Here is a 24,163-nt window from a genome sequence, read left to right as displayed (position 1 = left end):
ACACAGTTTCCTGATGACTTTTAGAAAACAACAAAGTAATTCTGTTAAACCAGCACCCACCTTTATATCTAATGATTCCCCCCAAGAGACATTCTCATTAGAAGCCAGACATTGTAAGAATATTTACTCTAACCATCTAATCAGGCTATTATTTCACAGAGCTGAAGCAATCAAAAGAGAATGTTCAAAAGGTCCCAAAACACAAATTTGCTCACCCAATTGTATGTATGACTATTACTCTTTCTTGTTTTCTGTTATTATTTCAGTTCAGTTCAGTTCAGTTCAGTTGCTTAGTCGTGTCTGACTCTTTGCGACCCCATGAACTGCACCACGCCAGGCCTCCCTGTCCATCACCAACTCCCGGAGTTTACTCAAACTCATGTCCATTGAGTCGGTGATGCCATCCAGCCATCTCATCCTCTGTCATCCCCTTCTCCTCCTCCCCCAGTCCCTCCCAGCATCAGGGTCTTTTCCAATGAGTCAACTCTTCACATGAGGTGGCCAGAGTACTGGAGTTTCAGCTTTAGCATCAGTCCTTCCAATGAACACCCAGGACTGATCTCCTTTAAGATGGACTGTTGGATCTCATTGCAGTCCAGGGACTTTCAAGAGTCTTCTCCAGCACCACAGTTCAAAAGCATCAATTCTTCGGTGCTCAGCTTTCTTCACAGTCCAACGCTCACATCCATACATGACCACTGGAAAAAACCATAGCCTTGATGAGACGGGCCTTTGTTGTCAAAGTAATGTCTCTGCTTTTGAATATGCTATCTAGGTTGGTCATAACTTTCCTTCCAAGGAGTAAGCGTCTTTTAATTTCATGGCTGCAGTCACCATCTGCAGTGATTTTGGAGCCCCAAAAAATAAAGTCTGACACTGTTTCCACTGTTTCCCCATCTATTTCCCATGAAGTGGTGGGACAAGATGCCATGATCTTCGTTTTCTGAATGTTGAGCTTTAAGCCAACTTTTTCACTCTCCTCTTTGACTTTCATCAAGAGGCTCTTTAGTTCCTCTTCACTTTCTGCCATAAGGGTGGTGTCATCTGCATATCTGAGGTTATTGATATTTCTCCAGGCAATCTTGATTCCAGCTTGTGCTTCTTCCAGTCCAGCATTTTTCATGATGTACTCTGCATAGAAGTTAAATAAGAAGGGTCACAATATACAGCCTTGACGTACTCCTTTTCCTATTTGGAACCAGTCTGTTGTTCCATGTCCAGTTCCAACTGTTCCTTCCTGACCTGCATATAGGTTTCTCAAGAGGCAGGTCAGGTGGTCTGGTATTCCCATCTCTTTCAGAACTTTCCACAGTTTATTGTGATCCACACAGTCAAAGGCTTTGGCATAGTCAATGAAGCAGAAATAGATGTTTTTCTGGAACTCTCTTGCTTTTTCCATGATCCAGCGGATGTTGGCAATTTGATCTCTGGTTCCTCTGCCTTTTCTAAAATGAGCTTGAACATCTAGAAGTTCACAGTTCACGTATTGCTGAAGCCTGGCTTGGAGAATTTTGAGCATTACTTTACTAGTGTGTGAGATGAGTGAAATTGTGGGGTAGTTTGAGCAGGGCCTAGATCTGATAGATAGAGTGCCTGATGAACTATGGAATGAGGTTCGTGACATTGTACAGGAGACAGGGATCAAGACCATTCCCATGGAAAAGAAATGCAAAAAAGCAAAATGGCTGTCTGGGGAGGCCTTACAAATAGCTGTGAAAACAAGAGAAGCGAAAAGCAAAGGAGAAAAGGAAAGATATAAACATCTGAATGCAGAGTTCCAAAGAATAGCAAGGAGAGATAAGAAAGCCTTCTTCAGCGATCAATGCAAAGAAATAGAGGAAAACAACAGAATGGGAAAGACTAGAGATCTCTTCAAGAAAATCAGAGATACCAAAGGAACATTTCATGCAAAGATGAGCTCGATAAAGGACAGAATGGTACGGACCTAACAGAAGCAGAAGATATTAAGAAGAGATGGCAAGAATACACAGAAAAACTGTACAAAAAAGATCTTCACGACCCAGATAATCACGATGGTGTGATCATTGACCTAGAGCCAGACATCCTGGAATGTGAAGTCAAGTGGGCCTTAGAAAGCATCACTACGAACAAAGCTAGTGGAGGTGATGGAATTCCAGTTGAGCTATTTCAAATCCTGAAAGATGATGCTGTGAAAGTGCTACACTCAATATGCCAGCAAATTTGGAAAACTCAGCAGTGGCCACAGGACTGCAAAAGGTCAGTTTTCATTCCAATCCCAAAGAAAGGCAATGCCAAAGAATGCTCAAACAACCACACAATTGCACTCATCTCACACACTAGTAAAGTAATGCTCAAAATTCTCCAAGCCAGGCTTCAGCAATATGTGAACTGTGAACTTCTAGATGTTCAAGCTGGTTTTAGAAAAGACAGAGGAACCAGAGATCAAATTGCCAACATCTGCTGGATCATGGAAAAAGCAAGAGAGTTCCAGAAAAACATCTATTTCTGCTTCATTGACTATACCAAAGCCTTTGACTGTGTGGATCACAATAAACTGTGGAAAGTTCTGAAAGAGATGGGAATACCAGACCACCTGATCTGCCTCTTGAGAAATTTGTATGCAGGTCAGGAAGGAACAGTTAGAACTGGACATGGAACAATAGACTGGTTCCAAATAGGAAAAGGAGTTCGTCAAGGCTGTATATTGTCACCCTGCTTATTTAACTTCTATGCAGAGTACATCATGAGAAACTCTGGACTGGAAGAAACACAAGCTGGAATCAAGATTGCCTGGAGAAATATCGATAACCTCAGATATGCAGATGACACCACCCTTATGGCAGAAAGTGAAGAGGAACTAAAAAGCCTCTTGATGAAAGTGAAAGTGGAGAGTGAAAAAGTTGGCTTAAAGCTCAACATTCAGAAAACGAAGATCATGGCATTTGGTCCCACCACTTCATGGGAAATAGATGGGGAAACAGTGGAAACAGTGTCAGACTTTATTTTTCTGGGCTCCAAAATCATTACAGATGGTGACTGCAGCCATGAAATTAAAAGACGCTTACTCCTTGGAAGGAAAGTTATGATCAACCTATATAGCATATTCAAAAGCAGAGAGATTACTGTGCCAACAAAAGTCCGGCTAGTCAAGGCTATGGTTTTTCCTGTGGTCATGTATGGGTGTGAGAGTTGGACTGTGAAGAAGGCTGAGTGCCGAAGAATTGATGCTTTTGAACTGTGGTGTTGGAGAAGACTCTTGAGAGTCCCTTGGACTGCAAGGAGATCCAACCCGTCCATTCTGAAGGAGATCAGCCCTGGGATTTCTTTGGAAGGAATGATGCTAATGCTGAGACTCCAGTACTTTGGCCACCTCATGCGAAAAGTTGACTCATTGGAAAAGACTCTGATGCTGGGAGGGATTGGGGACAGGAGGAGAAGGGGATGACAGAGGATGAGATGGCTGGATGGCATCACTGACTCAATGGACGTGAGTCTGAGTGAACTCCGGGAATTGGTGATGGACAGGGAGGCTTGGCGTGCTGCGATTCATGGGGTCGCAAAGAGTCGGACATGACTGAGTGACTGATCTGATCTCATCTTGAGCATTCGTTGGCATTGCCTTTCTTCGGGATTGGAATGAAAACTGACCTTTTCCAGTCCTGTGGCCACTGCTGAGTTTTCCAAATTTTCTGATATATTGAGTGCAGCACTTTCACAGCATCATCTTTCAGGATTTGAAATAGCTCATCTGGAATTCCATCACCTCCACTAGCTTTGTTCATAGTGATGCTTTCTAAGGCCCACTTGACCTCACATTCCACGAAGTCTGGCTCTAGGTGAGTGATCACACCATCATGATTATCTGGGTCGTGAAGATCTTTTTTGTACAGTTCTTCTGTATATTCTTGCCACCTCTTAATTTCTGCTTCTGTTAGGTCCATACCAATTCTGTCCTTTATTGAGCCCATCTTTGCATGAAATGTTCCCTTGGTATTTCTAATTTTCTTGAAGAAATCTCTAATCTTTCCCATTTTGTTGTTTTCCTCTATTTCTCTGCATTGATTGCTGAGGAAGGCTTTTTATCTCTCCTTGCTATTCTTTGGAACTCTGCATTCAGATGCTTATATCTTTCCTTTTCTCCTTTGCTTTTCGCTTCTCTTCTTTTCACAGCTATTTGTAAGGCCTCCCCAGACAGCCATTTTGCTTTTTTGCATTTCTTTTCCATGGGGATGGTCTTGATCCCTGTCTCCTGTACAATGTCACGAACCTCATTCCATAGTTCATCAGGTACTCTGTCTATCAGATCTAGTCCCTTAAATCTATTTCTCACTTCCACTGTATAGGGGATTTGATTTAGGTCATACTTGAATGGTCTAGTGGTTTCCCCTACTTTCTTCAATTTCAGTCTGAAGTTGGCAATAAGGAGTTCATGATCTGAGCCACAGTCAGCTCCCGGTCTTGTTTTTGCTGACTGTATAGAGCTTCTCCATCTTTGGCTGCAAATATAATCAATCTGATTTCGGTGTTGACCATCTAGTGATGTCCATGTGTAGAGTCTTCTCTTGTGTTGTTGGAAGAGGGTGTTTGCTATGATCAGTGTGTTTTCTGAGCAAAACTTTATTAGCCTTTGCCCTGCTTCATTCGGTACTCCAAGGCCAAATGTGCCTGTTACTCCAGGTGTTTCTTGACTTCCTACTTTTGCATTCCAGTCCACTATAATGAAAAGGACATCTTTTTTGGGTGTTAGTTCTAAAAGGTCTTGTAGGTCTTCATAGAACCGTTCAACTTCAGCTTCTTCAGCATTACCGGTTGGGGCATAGGCTTGGATTACTGTGATATTGAATGGTTTGCCTTGGAAATGAACAGAGATCATCCTGTCGTTTTTGAGATTGCATCCAAGTACTACATTTTGGACTCTTTTGTTGACCATGATGGCTACTCCATTTCTTCTAAGGGATGCCTGCTCACAGTAGTAGATATAATGGTCATCTGGGTTAAATTCAGCCATTCCAGGCCATTTTAGTTCACTGATTCCTAGAATGTCGACGTTCACTCTTGCCATCTCCTGTTTGACCACTTCCAATTTGCCTTGATTCATGGACCTGACATTCCAGGTTCCTATGCAATTTTGCTCTTTACAGCATCGGACCTTGCTTCTATCACTAGTCACATCCACAACTGGGTATTCTTTTTGCTTTGGCTCCATCCCTTCATTCTTTCTGGAGTTATTTCTCCACTGATCTCCAGTAGCACATTGGGCACTTACCGACCTGGGGAGTTCCTCTTTCAGTATCCTATCATTTTGCCTTTTCATACTGTTCATGGGGTTCTCAAGGCAAGAATACTGAAGTGGTTTGCCATTCCCTTCTCCAGTGGACCACATTCTGCCAGTTCTAAAGATTATTATTCAGGAACTTGCTATGTTTCCACCTATGTCAATCCTGCCACTTTGGCATCAGAGCCCACTTACTCTTGCCCACTCCAGAATATTGCTCAAGCAGTTTTCCCCATCTTGCATCATTATTTCCCCCTGTATACTTTATTATTATAATTGTCAGAGAAATAGGCTGTTCTTTTCCCCATTAAAAACATTCTCTTGATTTGAAAGCTCAGTATCATAAAGATGTTATTGTTTAGTCACTAAGTTGTGTCTAACTCTTGCGATCCCATGGACTATAGCCCATGAGGCTCCTCTGTCCATGGGATTTCCCAGGCAAGAATACTGGAACAGGTTGCCATTTCCTTCTCCAGGGGATCTTCCCTACCCAGGGATCAAACCTCCTGCATTGGTATAGGTTACCACTGGGACACCAGGGAAGCCATTATAAAGATATTAATTCTTTCCCAATTGATTTAATGGTTCAACATAATTCCAATAACCGTATTCACTCTTTAAAAAAGAAGTTATTTAATTTAAATAATAGGTTACATAATTTTAAATCCTTCATTTACACTAAAGGCTAGTGAGGTTTAAGTGGCCTTCCTAACGTGACATTGCTGGTAGCTGGCAGTGCGAGACGGGACATGAACCAGGTCTCCTCGTTCAGTGTTTTTTCCCTACCTCCTATGCTGCCTCCTCCATACTCCAGCTGATATCTGCTGTGTACATTCACTTCCACTGAACATGACCAACTTATTTGATGCTGTCAAATAAAAACCATTTCTAGGAACCTGTAGCTGGCTTCAGGATAAAAAAAAATAAAATAAAATCTGAAGCCTTCAGCAAGACATGACAAGATAAATACCAAACACTGATAATATGTTGTCAGCTTTCCAGGCAAGAAGAGACACTATTAATTTTTCCAAGAAATGAGTCACATAACTTTGGTTTTTACCAAGAATTTAGCTCAGTAGGTACAGGACTGACTCTCAGTCGGCAGATCAGTTTGAAAGTCAATTATGCATAGTTGTTTCATTTCTATTCCTGAAATTATCTTTTATTTCCTTTCATCCCAGCAGTAAGAACTAAGTTCCAGTGGTTAGGACCATCTACTTCACAGTTCTTACTGTCTCTACATTGTGTGTTAGTCTCTCAGTTGTGTCTGATTCTTTGCAACCCCGTGGACTGGAGCCCCCAGGCTCCTCTGTCCATGGAATTCTACAGGCAAGAATACTGGAGTGGGTAGCCATCTCTACATTAGGTCCTTCTAATCTTCTTCGCTATAGTCAGGAACTCCTCAGCATACATCCCTTCTACACCCCCTCTTACCCTTGGCCTCTCCTTGGCTAGAACCCCCATCTAGTTTTACTGATGGTAACACAGAAGGAGAACAAAAAAATGTCTCTGGGTGGTGGATTAGAACCACTCTTACTTCTTAAGCTTCATGTTCTTCTGCAGAAAAACAGGGTCATAGGGCAGCAATATGAGAGACACAGGTTGAGAAATGTGCACACGTGTTTGACCACCTTTGATCTCACTGAGTCAGCAGTCCAGAGGACACAGCACGTGGCACCAGCAGCCACATTCTTGTCCACTGCTACTGAAGGGAGTGCCCCCTGGGGTGGAACTGTGATTTGGATGTGGCTAGAGGAGAGTGACATGACTGAGCAACTTCCCTTTCACTTTTCACTTTCATGCATTGGAGAAGGAAATGGCAGCCCACTCCAGTGTTCTTGCCTGGAGAATCCCAGGGATGGGGGAGCCTGGTGGGCTTGCGTCTATGGGGTTGCACAGAGTTGGACATGACTGAAGCGACTTAGCAGCAGCAGCAGAGGAGAGTGAGAGGATGCCTCTTCCAGTTTCCGACTGCACTCTCCGTTGTGCGAGTGGAGGAGACTTCCCGGGAAAGAACTCAAACCAGATCCACAATTCACGTGCAGGTATGTCTGAGGAAAACAGGCAGGAGGAGAAGGTGACAGAAACCAATTTCAGGCAGGACTCCAGATTCCTAGGAGAGCAATCATCACAAAGGAACAGGGCGGTGTGCCCAGCCACAAGCAGCACCAGGGCTGGAGGGCTGGTCAGCATGGTAGTTCTAGAACCAACATAACATTTATTACCCAAACTTATCTCGACCAGCTATTGCCCACTGGTATCTTGCATAAGTTCTGGGGAGGAGGGTGAGGGGTACACTTAGGCTGCAGGTAAAACTGAAAGACCTGCCTTTGAGAGCTATTCCCATCCAAGTGTGTGATTAAGTGTGAACATGGGTTGCCTGGGCATGGTAGTGGTTAGTGTCTAAGATGATTCTTAGTTTTTCTTAGTTTTTATTTTCTATCTTGATGAAAAATTTGCCAATGTCATAAAACAGAGAACCCAACAAGCCTTAAAATTTACATAGCTAATTTCTGTATGCTTTTGATAACACTGCCACATTCGTGACCGTTTTTCACTATTTTTTGCCCTGGCATATTGGGAGGGCACATGAGGATTTTACAGTGAGATGGTGCGGTGGGGAGCCTGTGGTCCTTGCTGTTCTCCCAACATTGTGCTTGTGGTTGGCATCTCTCTGATACAATGGCAAACAGAGGAGAGGGAGCTGTTTGTCTCCTTTTCAAAGAAAAAGGCAAGAGCTGAGCTACTGCAAGCCCTTAGCGAACCTTCATCTGAATTAGAAAAAACTGTCTGGGGGGAGTTACAGCTCTAGGGAGCATAGATTGGTGCCCTTGCACAAGCAGAAAAAGTGCTTCATTCTCCTGGAACACACATGTGGGAAGGTGTATAATTCGAGCTTAGTGAACTGCATTTCACACTAGATTTTAGTCCCCATGTGTGCCCTTGTGCACCGAACAACCTGAACACCTGTGCATAACTGTACAACTGTGTGTATTGGTCCCTGTCAGAGCATTTGAGAAGCTCACACTGAGAGGAGACCTGCGAAAAAAATGCAGCATAAGCATCGGCCTGAGCAGCAGAGTGGTCAACAGTGGTCCAGCGAAGTGGTATCAGTGTTAAGGGAACCACTGGAGCAGAGATCCACACAGAAAGTAAGCGGTGGTCAGTGTGGAATGGTAAGGATACAAACAGCAATAGTATGAAGCCTGGGTTGTTTGGTGGGAACACTTAAGATATTTACTGGGAACTCTCAGGCATTACAGACAAGAATGTGGTGCTTATGTCTTATATTGTTTGCCCAAACCTACACAAACTGTGTGAGTCTGGTGAAGCTCGTAATCATACCATCTGACTTCACAGTCATGGTGCCAAGCCGACCAAGGTACCACCGAGCCTTGGCCAGAATAAGGGGTAAGTTGATCAAATTTCTCTGGGGGAGTCTTTTCATTTAGAGGCAGAAAAAAAAGGGCATCTGGTCTTCCAGATAAAGCACACTGAGAAGACTGTGAAGAGATCTAACTTCCTTGCCATGTGAAAGAAGTTATATCCTGTGGACGAGAGTGGGATCAACACACAGTAAGAAGAATGAGAGTGAAAGTTAGAGTGAGAGAGAATGAGAGTGAGCCAGAGAGAGAGAGAGAGAGAATGGAAGGGAGAGGGGTTGAGAGATGAGAAAGACCAATTTGGAAAATATATTTTAGTCCCTAGATGTAGCTGTGACTGAAGTCTACTCCTACACTTCCAAGGACTGAAAGCCAGTATATTTCCTTTTCACTTACACTAGTTTAAACTGGATTTCTGACATTCTAAATGAATGACTTCTAACTAATACAGGCAGGGAGACTTGGAAGGGCTATGAGCCTTGAGTTATGCAACTTGAGCTATGCAACTACCTCTAATTCAAGAGACCTTTTGAGCCTGGGAATCTTCAATGTATTACAAATTGCCAATACATCTTCATCTCATCAAGAACACTAGAGAGGGTGTGGTCAGGATGGCAGAGTAGGAAGACCCTGAGCTCATCTCCTCCCATGGGCACACCAAAATTGCAACAACCCACAGAACAACTATTGAGGAGAATGACCTAAAGACAAGAAGAAAAGATTTCCCACAACTAAAGCTATAAAGAAGGAACCACAATGAGACAAGTAGGAGGGATGGAGGTACAGTGGAGTCAAGACTCAGAGAGGTGAACCACAAAGGGGAGGATAATCACAATTGCAGAGATTCTTTCCAAGGAGCAAGGGAAGCAAGCCCCACACCAGGTTCTCCAGATCTGGGGTCCTACACTGGGGTGATGAGCCCCTAGAATGTCTGGCTTTAAAGGGGGCTTGAATATGGGAGAGTCAGAGGGTTGTGGGAAATACAGGTTCCACTCTTAAAGGGCTCCCACAAAATCTGATGCTCTGAGATTTAGTATAGAGGCACCAATTTGAAAGAAGCCTGGGTCAGACCAAATTGCTGATCTTGGAGAGCCTCCAGGAGGAGCAAGAAGCAACTGTGACTTTCCCTAGGACAGAAATGTTGGTGGCAGCCATTTTGGGGAGCTCATCCTACCATTAAGATACTGTATTGGCAAGAATAATTTTGGAGTCCTCTCTCTCCCCTATTAGCACTTTCCTACCAGTCAGTTGGCATCAGTCCTGGGGCCCTTTGGGCTACACAACCAGATGCCCCAGGACCCAGCCCTGCCTACCTATGGGCTGGAAGCCTCTGCATGAAGCAGGACCAATATGCCCAATATAGCACTTACCAATATGCCCACAGTAGTTGACCCTTTTAGGGCTTCTCAGGTGGCACTAATGGTAATCCACCTGATAATGCAGGAGACGCAAAGACATGCAGGTTCAATTCCTGGGTCAGGAAGATACCCTGGAGAAGGAAATGGCAACCCACTCCAGTATTCATGCCTGGAGAATTCCATGGACAGAGGAGCCTGGGGGGCTACAGTCTATGGGGCTGTAGAAAGTTGGACACAACTGAGTGACTAAGTACATACACACATACACACAGTTGACCCTTTAACAAAGCCCACAGAGAGGGCACCCCTAGAGCATGGTGACCAGAGGGGCAGTGCTGCAAAGGATGTCTCCTACAAAAGGTCACTTCAAGATTGGAAAAGAAAGCCAAACTACCTAATACATAGAGAAAAAAACAGAGAATTAGGCAAAATGAGGTGACAAAGACTATATTCCAAGTGAAGGAATAAGATAAAATCCCAGAAGAACTAAACGAAGTGGAGACAAGCAATCCACCCAATAAAAGTTCAAGGTGATGATCATAAAGATGCTCAATGAACTTGGGAGAAGAATGGATGAACACGGTGGAAAGGTTAACAAAGAGTTAATAAAATACAAAGAACCAAACAGACACAAAGAATACATAACTCAAATAAAAAATACACTAGGAGGAAACAACAGTAGATGAGATAATACAGAGGACTGGATCAAGAGTAAAAAGAAGACAGAGTAATGGAAATCACCCAAGCTGAACAGAAAAAACAAACAGAATTTTAAAAAGAATGGTTTAAGAAACTTCTGAGAAAACATCAAGTATACATGCTAACATTCACATTATAGGGGTCCCAGAAGGAGAAGAGAGAGAGAAAGGGACAGAGAACTTATTTGAAAAGATAATAGCTGAGAACTTCCAACCTGAGAAAGGAAGCAGATATTGAGGTCCAGAATCAAAGAGAGTCCTAAGTAAGAAGAATCCAGAGATCCACACCAAAACATCATGTAATTAACATGGCAAAAATAAAGATAAAGAGAGAATGTTAAAAAGCAGCAAGGGGAAAGCAACTAGCTACATACAAAGGAATTCCCATAAGACTACCTGATGCTTTTCAGCAGAAACTTTGTAGGTAAGTAGGGAGTGGCACATTATATTCAAAGTGATGAAAGGGGAAACATACAACCAGAAATACTCTACCTAACAAGGCTATCATTCAGATTTGAAAGTGAGATGAAGAGTTTTACAGACAAGCAAAAGTTATAAGAGTTCCACATCGCTAAACTGGTTTTACAAGAAATGTTAAAGGGACTTCTGTAAGTGCAAATGAGAAAACTAAAACTAGAAATGTGAACATTACAAAAGGAAAAAATCTCATTGATAAAGGCAAATATACAGTAAAGGCAGTAGATTAACCAATTATAGAGCTAGTCAGAAGAGTAAGACAAAAGTAGTAAAATCATGTATAACCACAATAAGTAGTTCAGGAATATACAATCAAAAGATGTAAAATATGAAATAAAAATATTATATGTGGGGCCAGGGGTAAAAATGCAGGGCTGTTAGAATGCATTCGAATTTAAGAGATTATCAACATAAAATAATCACATATATATATAGGTTGTTATATACCACATGCATGCGTGCATGTTAAGTTGCTTCAGTCGGGTCTGACTGTGTGACCCTATTGACTGTAGCCCACCAGGCACCTCCAGGCAAGAATACTGGAGTGAATTACCATGCCCTCCTCCATGGGATTTTCCAGGCAATACTAGAGTGGATTACCGTGCCCTCTTTCAGGGGGATCTTCCCAACGAAGAGACTGAAACTGTGTCTCTTACATCTCCTATACTGGCAGGCAGGTTCTTTACCACAAGTATGACCTGGGAAGCATGGTAACCACAAATCAAAAATCTATGATAGATACACATAAAAAAGGAGAAAGAAATCCAAACATAGCACTGAAGACCACAGTCATCATATTAAATGGGAAGAGCGTAAAACAAGAAGATAGGAACAAAAAGAAATAGAAAAACAGAAAACAGTTAACAAAATGACAATAAGCACACCAACAATCAGTTCAGTTGCTCAGTCATGTCCAACTCTTTGCAACCCCATGAATCACAGCACGCCAGGCCTCCCTGTCCATCACCAACTCCCAGAGTCCACCCAAACCCATGTCCATTGAGTCAGTGATGCCATCCAACCATCCCATCCTCTGTCGTCCCCTTCTCCTCCTGCCCTCAATCTTTCCCAGCAACAGGGTCTTTTCAAATGAGTCAGATCTTCGCATCAGGTGGCCAAAGTATTGGAGTTTCAGCTTCAGCATCAGTCCTTCCAATGAACACCCAGGACTGACCTCCTTCAGAATTGACTGATTGGATCTCCTTGCAGTCCAAGGGACTCTCAAGAGTCTTCTCCAACACCACAGTTCTAAAGCATCAATTCTTCGGCACTCGGCCTTCTTTATAGTCCAACTCTCCCATCCATACATGACCACTGGAAAAACCATAGCCTTGACCATCGCCTTTGTTGACAAAATAATGTCTCTGTTTTTTAGTATGCTGTCTAGGTTGGTCATAACTTTCCTTCCAAGGAGTAAGCGTCTTTTAATTTCATGGCTGCAGTCACCATCTGCAGTGATTTTGGAGCCCAAAAAAATAAAGTCACCCACTATTTCCCCATCTATTTGCCATGAAGTGATGGGACCGGATGCCATGACCTTCGTTTTCTAAATGTTGAGCTTTAAGCCAACTTTTTCACTCTCCTCTTTCACTTTCATCAAGAGGCTCTTTAGTTCTTCTTCACTTTCTGCCATGAGGGTGGTGTCATCTGCAAATCTGAGGTAATTGATATTTCTCCCAGCAGTCTTGATTCCAACTTGTGCTTCCTCCAGCCCAGCATTCCTCATGATGTACTCTGCATATAAGTTAAATAAGTAGGGTGACAATATAGAGCCTTGACGTACTCCTTTTCCTATTTGGAACCAGTCTGTTGTTCCATGTCCAGTTCTAACTGTTGCTTCCTGACCTGCATACAGATTTCTCAAGATGCAGGTCAGGTGGTCTGGGATTCCCATCTCTTTCAGAATTTTCCACAGTTTATTGTGATCCACACAGTCAAAGGCTTTGGCATTGTCAATAAAGCAGAAATAGATATTTTTCTGGAACTCTCTTGCTTTTTCCATGATCCAACATATGTTTGATCTCTGGTTCCTCTGCCTTTTCTAAAACCAGCTTGAACATCAGGAAGTTCATTGTTCACGTATTGCTGAAGCCTGGCTTGGAGAATTTTGAGCATTACTTTACTAGCATGTGAGATGAGTGCAATTGTGCGGTAGTTTGAGCATTCTTTGGCATTGCCTTTCTTAGGGACTGGAATGAAAACTGACCTTTTCCAGTCCTGTGGCCACTGCTGAGTTTCCCAAATTTGCTGACATATTGAGTGCAGCACGTTCACAGCATCATCTTTCAGGATTTGAAATAGCTCAACTGGAATTTCATCACCTCCACTAGCTTTGTTCATAGTGATGCTTCCTAAGGTCCACTTGACTTCATATTCAAGATTGGAATGATAGCCAGGATGTCTGGCTCAGGGTGAGTGTGAGTGATCACACCATCATGATTATCTGGGTCATGAAGATCTTTTTTGTACAGTTCTGTGTATTCTTGCCACCTCTTCTTAATATCTTCTGCTTCTGTTGGGTCCATACCATTCCTGTCCTTTATTGAGCCCATCTTTGCATGAAATGTTCACTTGGTATCTCTAATTTCCTTGAAGAGATCTCTAGTCTTTCTATTGTTTTCCTCTATTTCTTTGCATTGATCGCTGAGGAAGGCTTTCTTATCTCTCATTGCTAATTTTTGGAACTCTGCATTCAAATGGGTATATCTTCCTTTTTCTCCTTTGCTTTTTGCTTCTCTTGTTTTCACAGCCATTTTTAAGGCCTCCTCAGACAGCCATTTTGCTTTTTTGCATTTCTTTTTCTTGGGGATCGTCTTGATTCCTGTCTCCTGTACAATGTCATGAACCTCCTCCATCCATAGTTCATCAGGCACTCTGTCCATCAGATCTAGTCCCTTAAATCTATTTCTCACTTCCACTGTATAGTCATAAGGGATTTGATTTAGGTCATACCTGAATGGTCTAGTGGTTTTCCCCACTTTCTTCAATTTAAGTCTGAATTTGGCAATAAGGAGTCCATCACTAATTATATTTAAATGGACTAAATGCTCCAATCAAAAGACACAGAGTGGCTGAATGGATAAAAACAAGACCCACGTATATGCTGCCTACAAGAGACTCACTTCAGATCTAAAGACACACAAAGACTGAAAAGCGAGAGAATGGAAAATATATTCCATGAAAATGGAAAGAAAAAGAAATCTGGGGTACCGATACTGATATCAGATAAAACAGACTTTAAAACAAAGACTAGAACAAGAGACAAAGAGGGACATTACATAATGGTAAAGCAATCAATCCAACAAGAAGATATAACAACGGTAAATACACATTCACTCAACATAGGAACACCAAGATACATAGCAAATATTAACAAACATAAAGAAAAATGGAAAGTAACATAATAAAACTAGGGGACTTTTAACACCCACTTACATCAATGGACAGAAAAATCAATAAGGAAACATTGAACTTAAATGACACATTAGAACAGATAGACTTATTAAATATCTGCAGAAATTTCCATCCAAAAGCAACAGAATACACATTCTTTTCAAGTGCACAGAGAACATTTTCCAGGAAAGCTCATAAGCTGCCTCGCTGAACAATAACAAAATTATACCAAAAAAAAAGAGAGATTAATTCCTAAGATCTTTCTGGTAAAGCCTTTTGGAACATAAAGAACATTTACCAAATGAGTATCCCTCTCAATATATTGGTTTTGCATACTCAGATATTCATATTTTAAAGACACATATATTTAAAGATATACAAATAAATATCTTCAACTAAATAAAGTCTGTAAAGATTGCATTTTGTTTCAGTGGTATGTCACAAAGCTGAGACTCTATTCCCATCTTGGACCAGTTAGCTTCAAACAGAAGGTATCAATGACACTTATTAATCCTAACATGGACAAATTTATTCATAGTTCAGGCATGATAAAGTCTTAGCAGGATGAACCAGTGATAAGGGGCAAATATCCAGAGCCCGGAGTAGAACTGGGAGAAACTAACCTAGCCGTGGCTGTCATGGCCCTGGTTCTGTGTTACCAGTCGGCCCCTAAGGAGTAATAAAACAGGTCTTCGGGCCTCCACAGGCAGGAATTCCCCAAATCTAGGAGGATCTGAATCTTAGACCAGCAGGGGTTTCAGGCTAGTGCTTCCATTCAAATGGAAAAAATGCCCACTTACACAGCTTGGCCATTATGTATGAAAGCTACAACTCAGTGGACATGCAAGGATCAGGCGAATGTGCAATTTATTTTACCTGGTGGGTAAAAGGAATTTAGCTCAATTAGGTGCTAAGGATCTAAATGAGACTGAGACATAGCATATTTGCTCTCAAGTTGCTTATGATCTAAATGGAGACAGAATCATAAAGAGGTGATTTTAAACTTGTGTAGATAGTGGGGGAATTTGACAGGACAGGAGAGGAATGCATAGCTTGTTATGAGAACACAAAGGAGGTTCACTTATGCCAAACAAAGTACGGTTTAGGAGGACTTCTTGGAGAAGATGCTGCTTGAGCTGGTTGTAGCAGGCAAAGAAAGATGAGCAAGATTTACCATGAAAAGCCATGTAGGATAGACACATAAAACCATATTCAGGGCAGTTCAAATAATTTGATATTATTACAGGAAAGCCAAAGGTCCAAAGGGTCACTTATGCCATGTTAAGAAGTTTATCTCATATAGGGATAGGGAGGTATGTTGTAAACTGACCATAATCCCCACCTCCAGTTCTCCTCTTCCTTTTAGTAATAGACACCCAAGGCTTCCCTGGTGGTTCCAACAGTTAAGAATCTGCCTGCAATGCAGAAGACGCAGGTTCAACGCCCTGGAGAAAGGAATGGCTGCCCACTCCAGTATTCTTGCCTGGAGAATTCCATTGACAGAGGAGCCTGACTGGCTACACAGTCCATGGGGTCGCAGAGTCAAACACGAATGAGGAACTAACACTTTCACTTTTGCACTTTCCCCTCCTCCTCCACTGAGTTTTAGATGAACACATATCTGTCCAATTAAGGAATATATTCCAGCCTCCCTTGCAGTGGATGTCACCATGTGACCAAGTTCTTGGGATGTAAATGGAAGTTAGGAGTATATTGTTCATTTACAGCATTAAAAGGAAACTACTTGTATCCACTTTTTCTTTACCCTCACCTTCCAGAGGTCTGAAATACAGGTGCAGTTAATAAAGCCAGCCTCAAATATGCCAACAATGACCACCCCTGAAGCAGGGAGCACACTACGATGAAAGCAACCTGGGTCCCAGGTTGAGCAAGGAGAGAACAGCTACTTCTTCATCCTGGACATCACCTTACTGGACTATTAAGTGAGAGAGAAATAAATTCCTTGTAGAGTCACTGTCTTTGGGGTCTTTGTTACAGCAGTATAGCCTGTATCCTAACATGAGAGGGAAGCAAAAAGAGTGCTGAGCCTTCTAATACAATTCTTGACTTGTCAGAAATGGTGAAGGAGCTAGAAAAGGCTGAGACAACAACCATCTATCTTTAATGATTATAGCTGAGTGAGACTAGGGCTGGCCAAGAACAAGAGAAGCAAATATGCAGCCTTGTCTCAAGAGAGATAGGGAAAGCCCCTTGAAAACTATAAACTTCTCCCTGATTCTGAGAACCCAGTTCATCCACAGCATGACAGCTGCTAGCAACCACCTGAATGTTTTCCTTGCACTCTGCCCTGCAAAGCTGTATCTATTCTCATCTTCAAAAGCTGATTAAAAAGAAAAAAAAAAGTTGATTCCAATAAGCTTCTAATGAAGACCTCATTGACTAACCCCACTTAGTCATTTTGTATTAACCATATTTGCAATGGGGAAAATTTATTTGTAACCCCCCTCTACTTCTTGAAGAAGATGGGTCTGCTAATTGAAAGGCCTATTTTGCTAAACAAGTACCTTGTCAGGAGTGCAAGTCTGGAAGTAGAAGCTGGGATAAAATGCATTCCTCCCAATAATAAAAGGTTGAGGAATCTGCCTCGGGCTCTGGGAGGTTGGGGAGTAGGGTGGAAAAAGATCCCTAGTGGCAGAAGCAGAGAGTACTCTGGGAAAAAGAGGTATGTTGTAGGTAATTTTCAAGTGAATTGCTACAGTTTACATGGTGTACATCATGTGTCCCCTTCAGTAAATTCTGTCTTATTTCCTAAGACCCTGGTGGGAGAAGGAATAAGTGGGTGGGAGCTTGAATAGAGGATGTGGGAAAAGCTGACATCTAGATTACTAGACCCAGAAAAGTGAGAGTCAGTGCCAGTGGTGAGCAATTCTAGAATTTGAGACACTTTCCTTTAGTTATCAATTCAATAATTTGGAAATTATGTATATTGGATTGTCATAATCTGAGAGTTACAATTTACCCAATAATTACTGAGAGCCCATGACTAGAATAAAATTAATCATATTTTATAATTATAATTAAATACATATTAACTCTAATTAATGTAAGCTAGCAGTTATTAATTGCTTATGAGGATTTGGAACTGGAGCATTTTCTTCTAGGTGAGCGTAGGGTGAATTTTAGGAAAGATCACACAGAAGAGTTGCATCTGAGCTGGGTCTTGAAGAGTAGAGAGGCATTGGTCATGCAAAGGCTTTGCAGAGGAATGGAATATCATGAACAATCTGATCAAAGCCATACATTTTTTCCCAGTAACTACTTATCAATGTCCACTCTATGCCAGGCACCATGCTAGGTCCCAGGGATAAGAAGATGAATTTGGTTTCATCGACTTCTGTTAACATGAAAGAAAGAAAGTCTTAGTCACTTAGTTGTGTCCGACTCTTTGCAACCCCACAGACTGTAGCCTGCCAGGCACCTCTATCCATGGAATTCTCCAGGTAAGAATACTGGAGTGGGTAGTCATTCCCTTCTCCAGGGGACCTTCCCAACCCAGGGATCAACCCAGGTCCCACAATGCAGGCAGATTCTTTACCGCCCGAGCCACCAGGGAAGCTACTGCCAATTTTCTATTCGTTCTGTTACTGGTCTGCCACATCTATCAGGTCTTCTTGGACACATGTTTTTTGTGACCAGTTTTTTCTCTCTTGAACCTATGAGTGTGTGATGCTTCTTTTTCCCTTTCAATGTCCTACTTTCCATTAATCTTTTTAACCTGCTATTGATGATCATTTCTCTAATTTATTGATGTCAATTAAATCTTCTAACTTGGCATATCAATCTGTTTGGGGTCACATGTAAAATTTATGAAGACTTTCACTTTCTTTCCACTGGGCAGGCCCACATTTCAGTATCCTTTTGTGCCAGTATATAGTAAAGGTTGGAAGTAAGACAGGAAATAGGGCTCCAGAGTCCCAGGTCACAAAAACCTAGTACATCTGTAACTGACCACAATTTTGTCAACTGAAATTGCAGTGATGTCTCTTACACGACAGTTGTAACTTCATCAACATAAACTTGAGTTCCTACCACATATGGAAACATGATGCTCAATGCATTGACCTTTGTTCCTGAGAGGCTTATAGTCCAGATGAGGAGGCAAATAGACAACAAATACTCATTTGTTTACCCCTCTTCCTAATGGTTCAGAGAAAACAAAAGTGAGAATGTGAGAACAAGAAGAAATTCCCTTTTCCTCTGCCCTACCCAGTGACTAGCTACCTTCAGAAGGAAGAAGTTATTAACCTGATTGGTCAGAGCTCAGGACACTAATGAGTCCACATTTCACCAGTGGCTGGGTCACTTTATTTTGAGGAGTCACATGGTCAGGAGTGCTGCTCTTGCTCCGAGTAGGACCAGTCCACTTTCTATTTGACGCACACCTGGATGAGTAAAGCCGGTCTGCTAAGCATACCTGATTGTCTTCTCCTCTCTTTCTGCACGCATGCTTACACATGACAGTCCCCAAATCTAGAGGGTGGAGGTGGAGCAGGGAATTATGAAGCTTCACTTCAGCCTTAAACCTAAGCCATGTGATTCAGTCTTTTGGCAGAGTTCTTCTCTGGAGGTTATTGGGTGCTAGCTCAACTATGAATAAAATGATCCTTTGGTTCCTATTTCAATTTCTTTCTTCTGTATAGTTCCCTTGGGAACTCTAAAGAGAGGAGGGATGATCAGCGGAGTAGGATTTGGCTATTTCTCATCCTTGAGTGTGGAGAAGGCAATGGCACCCCACTCCAGAACTCTTGCCTGGAAAATCCCATGGACGGAGGAGCCTGGTGGGCTTGTGGTCCATGGGGTCGCTAGGAGTCGGACATGACTGAGTGACTTCAGTTTCACTTTTCACTTTCATGCATTGGAGAAGGAAATGGCAACCCACTCCAGTGTTCTTGCCTGGAGAATCCCAGGGATGGGGGAGCCTGGTGGGCTGTCGTCTATGGGGTCGCACAGAGTCGGACACGACTGAAGTGACTTAGCAGCAGCAGCAGCATCCTTGAGTGTGGCAGTCCACATTGTTGGTCACAGTTTTGTTTCTTTTTTACAAATTTTTGCTGCTCTTTCCAGGAAAGGATCATACTTCCCTAACCTTAGACTTGGTCCCTACTGAGGTCAGATTTGACCAGGTGAACTTGTTCTGACCAACAAAACGTGAGCTCTAACATGTAAAAGTGCCAGGCAGAAGTATCAAGAATCAGCACGTGATTCACTATCATCATTTTCCCTTTTCATGAAACCAACATTGTTCCAGATAAAGCTTACTCTAGCGCTTCCCTGGTGGCTGAGTAGTAAAGAATCTGCCTGCCAATGCAGAAGGCATGGGTTTGATCCCTGATCCAGGAAGATCCCTCATGCGGTGGAGCAACTAAGACCATGTGCTACAACTATTGAGCATGGGAACCGCGACAACTGAGCCCATGTGCTGCAGCCACTGAAGCCCATGTGCTGTCTAGCCTGTGCTCTGCAGCAAGTGAAGACACCGCAATAATCCACGCACCACAACTAGAGAGCAGCCCGCATTCTCAGCAACTAGAGAAAAGACCATACAGCGATGAAGATCCAGCGGAGCCAAAAAACTGAATAAATAAAAACAATTATTTTTTTTGAAAAGCTTACTCTATCAGTCTGAGTCCTAGCATGAAGACAACCTCAAATATGCCAAACTGATCTGTTATGGCCATGTTCGGTGTTTCCAGAAATAAAACTTCATTGTTGTAAGCCACTTTGGAATCACTTGTTACCATAGCCTGACCTGGCTTTTCCTGATATGTTTTCCTTATTACCCATCTGTATCAAACACCATTGTTTGTCCTCCCGACATCTATTTTCCCTCCTCTAAGGGAATCCCAATTTTTGCCCAGGGATTCACCTAACTCTAAACATGCTTGTTGAGGATGATGGGATTTCAATTCTCAGCCACAGAGGGAAATCATGATTAAGTAACTCATGATGGCTTCTTACTCCCTGCTGGTGACCGGTTCAGATGTGGGAGAGTGTGAGAAGTCTGCTTGCAGTCTTCTGAGACAGGTTTTCCCTGCTAAATAAGACAAGAAACAGTCTCTCTACTTCCATTGGACATTATGTGCACGCATGTGCCAGCTGGAATTATGGCAGCCATTTTGCAACTATGAGGGGCACTGGCCTTAGGTAGTCAGAGTGGGAAGATGGAAAGAATTTGAGTACCTAAGAAGGTCACTGAGCTGTTAAATGAACAAACCTTTGAGCTACCTACCTCTAGATCTTTTGTTACATGAGACAATACATTTTCCTTATTGTTAAAGACAGCTGAATCAGGAACAAAGGGGGAAAGAATGAGTTTAGCTCTAGGAACACAGAGGTGATGGCAGGTCAGCATGTTTTTTTTTTTGTTGAAGCTCAGGAGATGTCAGGGTTAAAACTGAATTTGGGAGTCATCTATGAAGAAATAGACTATAAAGAGAAATAAATAGACCCCACCAGGGCTTCCCTGGTGGCTCAGAGGGTAAAGCATCCACCTGTAATGTTGGGAGACCCATGTTCAATTACTGGGTCAGGAAGATCCCCTAGAGAAGGAAATGGCAACCCAGTCCAGTACCCTTGCCTGGAAAATCCCATGGACAGAGAAGCCTGGTAGGCTACAGTCCATGGGGTTGCAAAGAGTCAGACACGACTGAGCGACTCACTTTCTTTCTTTCTTTTCTTATGAAGAAATACTGTCTGTGTGCTCAGCTGCTCAGTCATGTCAGACTCTTTGAGGCCCCATGGACTATAGACCACCAGCGTACTCTGTCCATGGAATTTTCTAGGCAAGAATACTGGAGTGGGTTGCCATTTCCTATTCCAGGGGATCTTCCCAACCCAGGGATTGAACTCGAATCTCTTGCATCTCCTACATTGGCAGGCGGATTTTTTTTTTTTTTTTACCACTGCACCACCTGGGAACATAAGCTTAGCTATCTCCTAACTGGATATGTCACTATCAAAGGCCTCACTTATCATCCATCCTAGAAAAGAGAGATCACAGTGGTGGTAGCAACCTTCTAGGGAGGGTGAGCAAAGACAGTGAAGAAGTGATGACAACATCTGGATCCCCAGATCCTGTTCTCCTCAAACCTGGGTTTTGGAGAAAATAGGAGATCTTAGTAGCCATTTGCATATGAATTAAACATTCTTGACTTATGAAGATGACTATGAAAATGGATTGTAAGCAATTCCTAAACTTACTGACTCATACACACATTATTGTTCCAGACAACTATGGTTCTGATCATCTTATAGCCATCCTATGTAGGATACTGCAGAAGCCAAGTAGAAAGCATTCAGTTCAGTTCAGTTGCTCAGTCGTGTCTGACTCTTTGCAACCCCATGAATCACAGCAGGCCAGGCCTCCCTGTCCATCACCAACTCCCAGAGTTTACTCAAACTCATGTCCATCGAGTCGGTGATGCCATCCAGCCATCTCATCCTCTGTCGTCCCCTTCTCCATCTGCCCCCAATCCCTCCCAGCATCAGGGTCTTTTCCAATGAGTCAACTCTTCACATGAGGTGGCCAAAGTCCTGGAGTTTCAACTTTAGCATCAGTCCTTCCAATGAATACCAGGACTGATCTCCTTCAGAATGAACTGGTTGGATCTTCTTGCAGTCCAAGGGACTCTCAAGAGTCTTCTCCAACATCACAGTTCAAAAGCATCAATTCTTCGGTGCTCAGCTTTCTTCATAGTCCAACTCTCACATTCATACCTGACCACTGGAAAAACCATAGCCTTGACTAGACAGAACTTTGTTGGCAAAGTAGTCTCTGCTTTTCAATATGCTATCTAGGTTGGTCATAACTTTCCTTCCAAGGAGTAAGTGTCTTTTAATTTCATGGCTGCAATCACCATCTGCAGTGATTTTGGAGCCCAAAAAAATAAAGTCTGACACTGTTTCCCTATCTATTTGCCATGAAGTGATGGGACCAGATGCCATGATCTTCGTTTTCTGAATGTTGAGCTTTAAGCCAACCTTTTCACTCTCCACTTTCACTTTCATCAAGAGGCTTTTTAGTTCCTCTTCACTTTCTGCCATAAGGGTGGTGTCATCTGCATATCTGAGGTAATTGATATTTCTCCCGGCAGTCTTGATTCCAGCTTGTGCTTCTTCCAGCCCAGGGTTTCTCATGATGTACTCTGCATATAAGTTAAATAAGCAGGGTGACAATACACAGCCTTGATGTACTCCTTTTCCTATTTGGAACCAGTCTGTTCCATGTCCAGTTCTAACTGTTGCTTCCTGGGTCTACAAAATATATAACATGGGACATTAAGGAAATGGTCAAGGTAGAAGATAGAGCCTCTAGTGCCCAAGTCGATCTGTGGTTAGAAGATAGTTCTGAAAGTTACTAAGTCATGGGGCACTAGATTTCTGCTACTTTAAGAAAATACATTCATGGTGGGGAGTATTTTGCAATACAAAAAGATTTACTTAACACTGCTTGAAAAATAATTAATTTTTGAAATTCTACTTAGAACTTTTCCAACGGCACAAGGCACATCAAGTGGGTAAATAAATGTACACACCTGCAAAATATATATATATAGTGAAGCCTATACCTTACCTGAGATATCTTACCCCATTTCTAAATTATTATTGCTTGGTCTGCTTTGAAATTCCTCTTGCCTCCCTAAGCCAAAAAAAAAAAAAAAAAAGGACAAATATTTTAATGAGAGGGAAGAGCAAATGCAGTCTCCAAAGATGGCTAACTTACAGTCCTGCAGTGATTTGGAAAGGAAAGTCTGGCTACAAACACTGTTGTTTGCTGGCAGAATTTGCAATTGGCTAGGGCCAAGGAGAGTGTTTAATGATGACTCAGTTGTATGGCCTAGAGGGATGGGGGAAGACCAGCTAGTCATCCTTCTGACTAAATAGACTCATATCTGTTTTCTTCACATTGAGGTTCTACAGGCCCAGAACTGCTGCAACCTGGGAGCGGGTGTCCGAGGGAAAACCGGAGATCCTCAGAAATGCACCTTCAAATTATCTGGACCCTCAACCCAAACAACCCAACTTCCTCCTTCTCTCCCCGTTCCCTAGCTCAAGGCCACGATTTGGGCAGAGGAGTCCAAGGCCAGGGTCTAAAACCGGGGGCCTAGGTGGATGACCTTCGCCAGGCCCTGGAGTCTCCCTTAGGAAGTCCTCGGGGCCCTGCCCGGGTTCTGTAGGGGCCGCCGATGCACCCAGCCCCTAGGTGTTCGGGATGGCCTTTGGGAAGCATCCCGCTGCCCGCTGCGGACCGTTAGTCCGTCAGCCGGGACACCCTCTCCGCTTCCCTGGAGAGCAGCCCCGACCCCTCCCGCTCGGGTCGCCCCACCCGGGCCGCCAGCGCCACGCCCACCGGGGTCCAGCGCGGGGCAGGGATGCCCTCGCTCAGCCTCGCCGCCGCCGGTCTAGCTCGGGGCTCCCTCGGCCACCAGCTCCGCTCGGGTCCCCTCCCCCGGCCGCCGCAGGCCCCGGCCCCGCCGCCCTTCCCGGGCGCCGCCCGCCGCGGCCGCCTCTGCAGCTGGCCCCGTGGCCGGCCCGCGTCCGCCGCCGCGCGCTGATTGGCTGGCCGGGGCCGGCGGC

General features: G+C 43.2%; 2 long non-coding RNA genes across 4 annotated transcripts; one reads left to right on the top strand and one right to left on the bottom strand.

Moving 5' to 3' along the window:
* Positions 1 to 639: 639 nt before the first annotated feature.
* Positions 640 to 24,096, bottom strand: LOC123334149. Of its 3 annotated transcripts, none has more exons than XR_006551954.1 (3): positions 23,937 to 24,096; positions 23,160 to 23,225; positions 640 to 698 (listed from the first exon to the last, which is right to left on the bottom strand). It is a non-coding gene; the product is annotated as an uncharacterized LOC123334149 (long non-coding RNA). The 3 variants fall into 3 exon arrangements; XR_006551956.1 differs by lacking the exon at positions 640 to 698 and adding an exon at positions 22,671 to 22,731; XR_006551955.1 differs by lacking the exon at positions 640 to 698 and adding an exon at positions 22,782 to 22,840.
* LOC112585701 lies at positions 6,629 to 16,480 on the top strand. The gene is made up of 3 exons (XR_006551957.1): positions 6,629 to 7,302; positions 8,266 to 8,433; positions 16,345 to 16,480. It is a non-coding gene; the product is annotated as an uncharacterized LOC112585701 (long non-coding RNA).
* Positions 24,097 to 24,163: the final 67 nt, after the last annotated feature.

This window comes from Bubalus bubalis, chromosome 6 (genome assembly GCF_019923935.1).
Source record: "Bubalus bubalis isolate 160015118507 breed Murrah chromosome 6, NDDB_SH_1, whole genome shotgun sequence".
Taxonomy (NCBI): Eukaryota; Metazoa; Chordata; class Mammalia; order Artiodactyla; family Bovidae; genus Bubalus; species Bubalus bubalis.
This window is presented reverse-complemented; position numbering and strand designations above follow the sequence as displayed.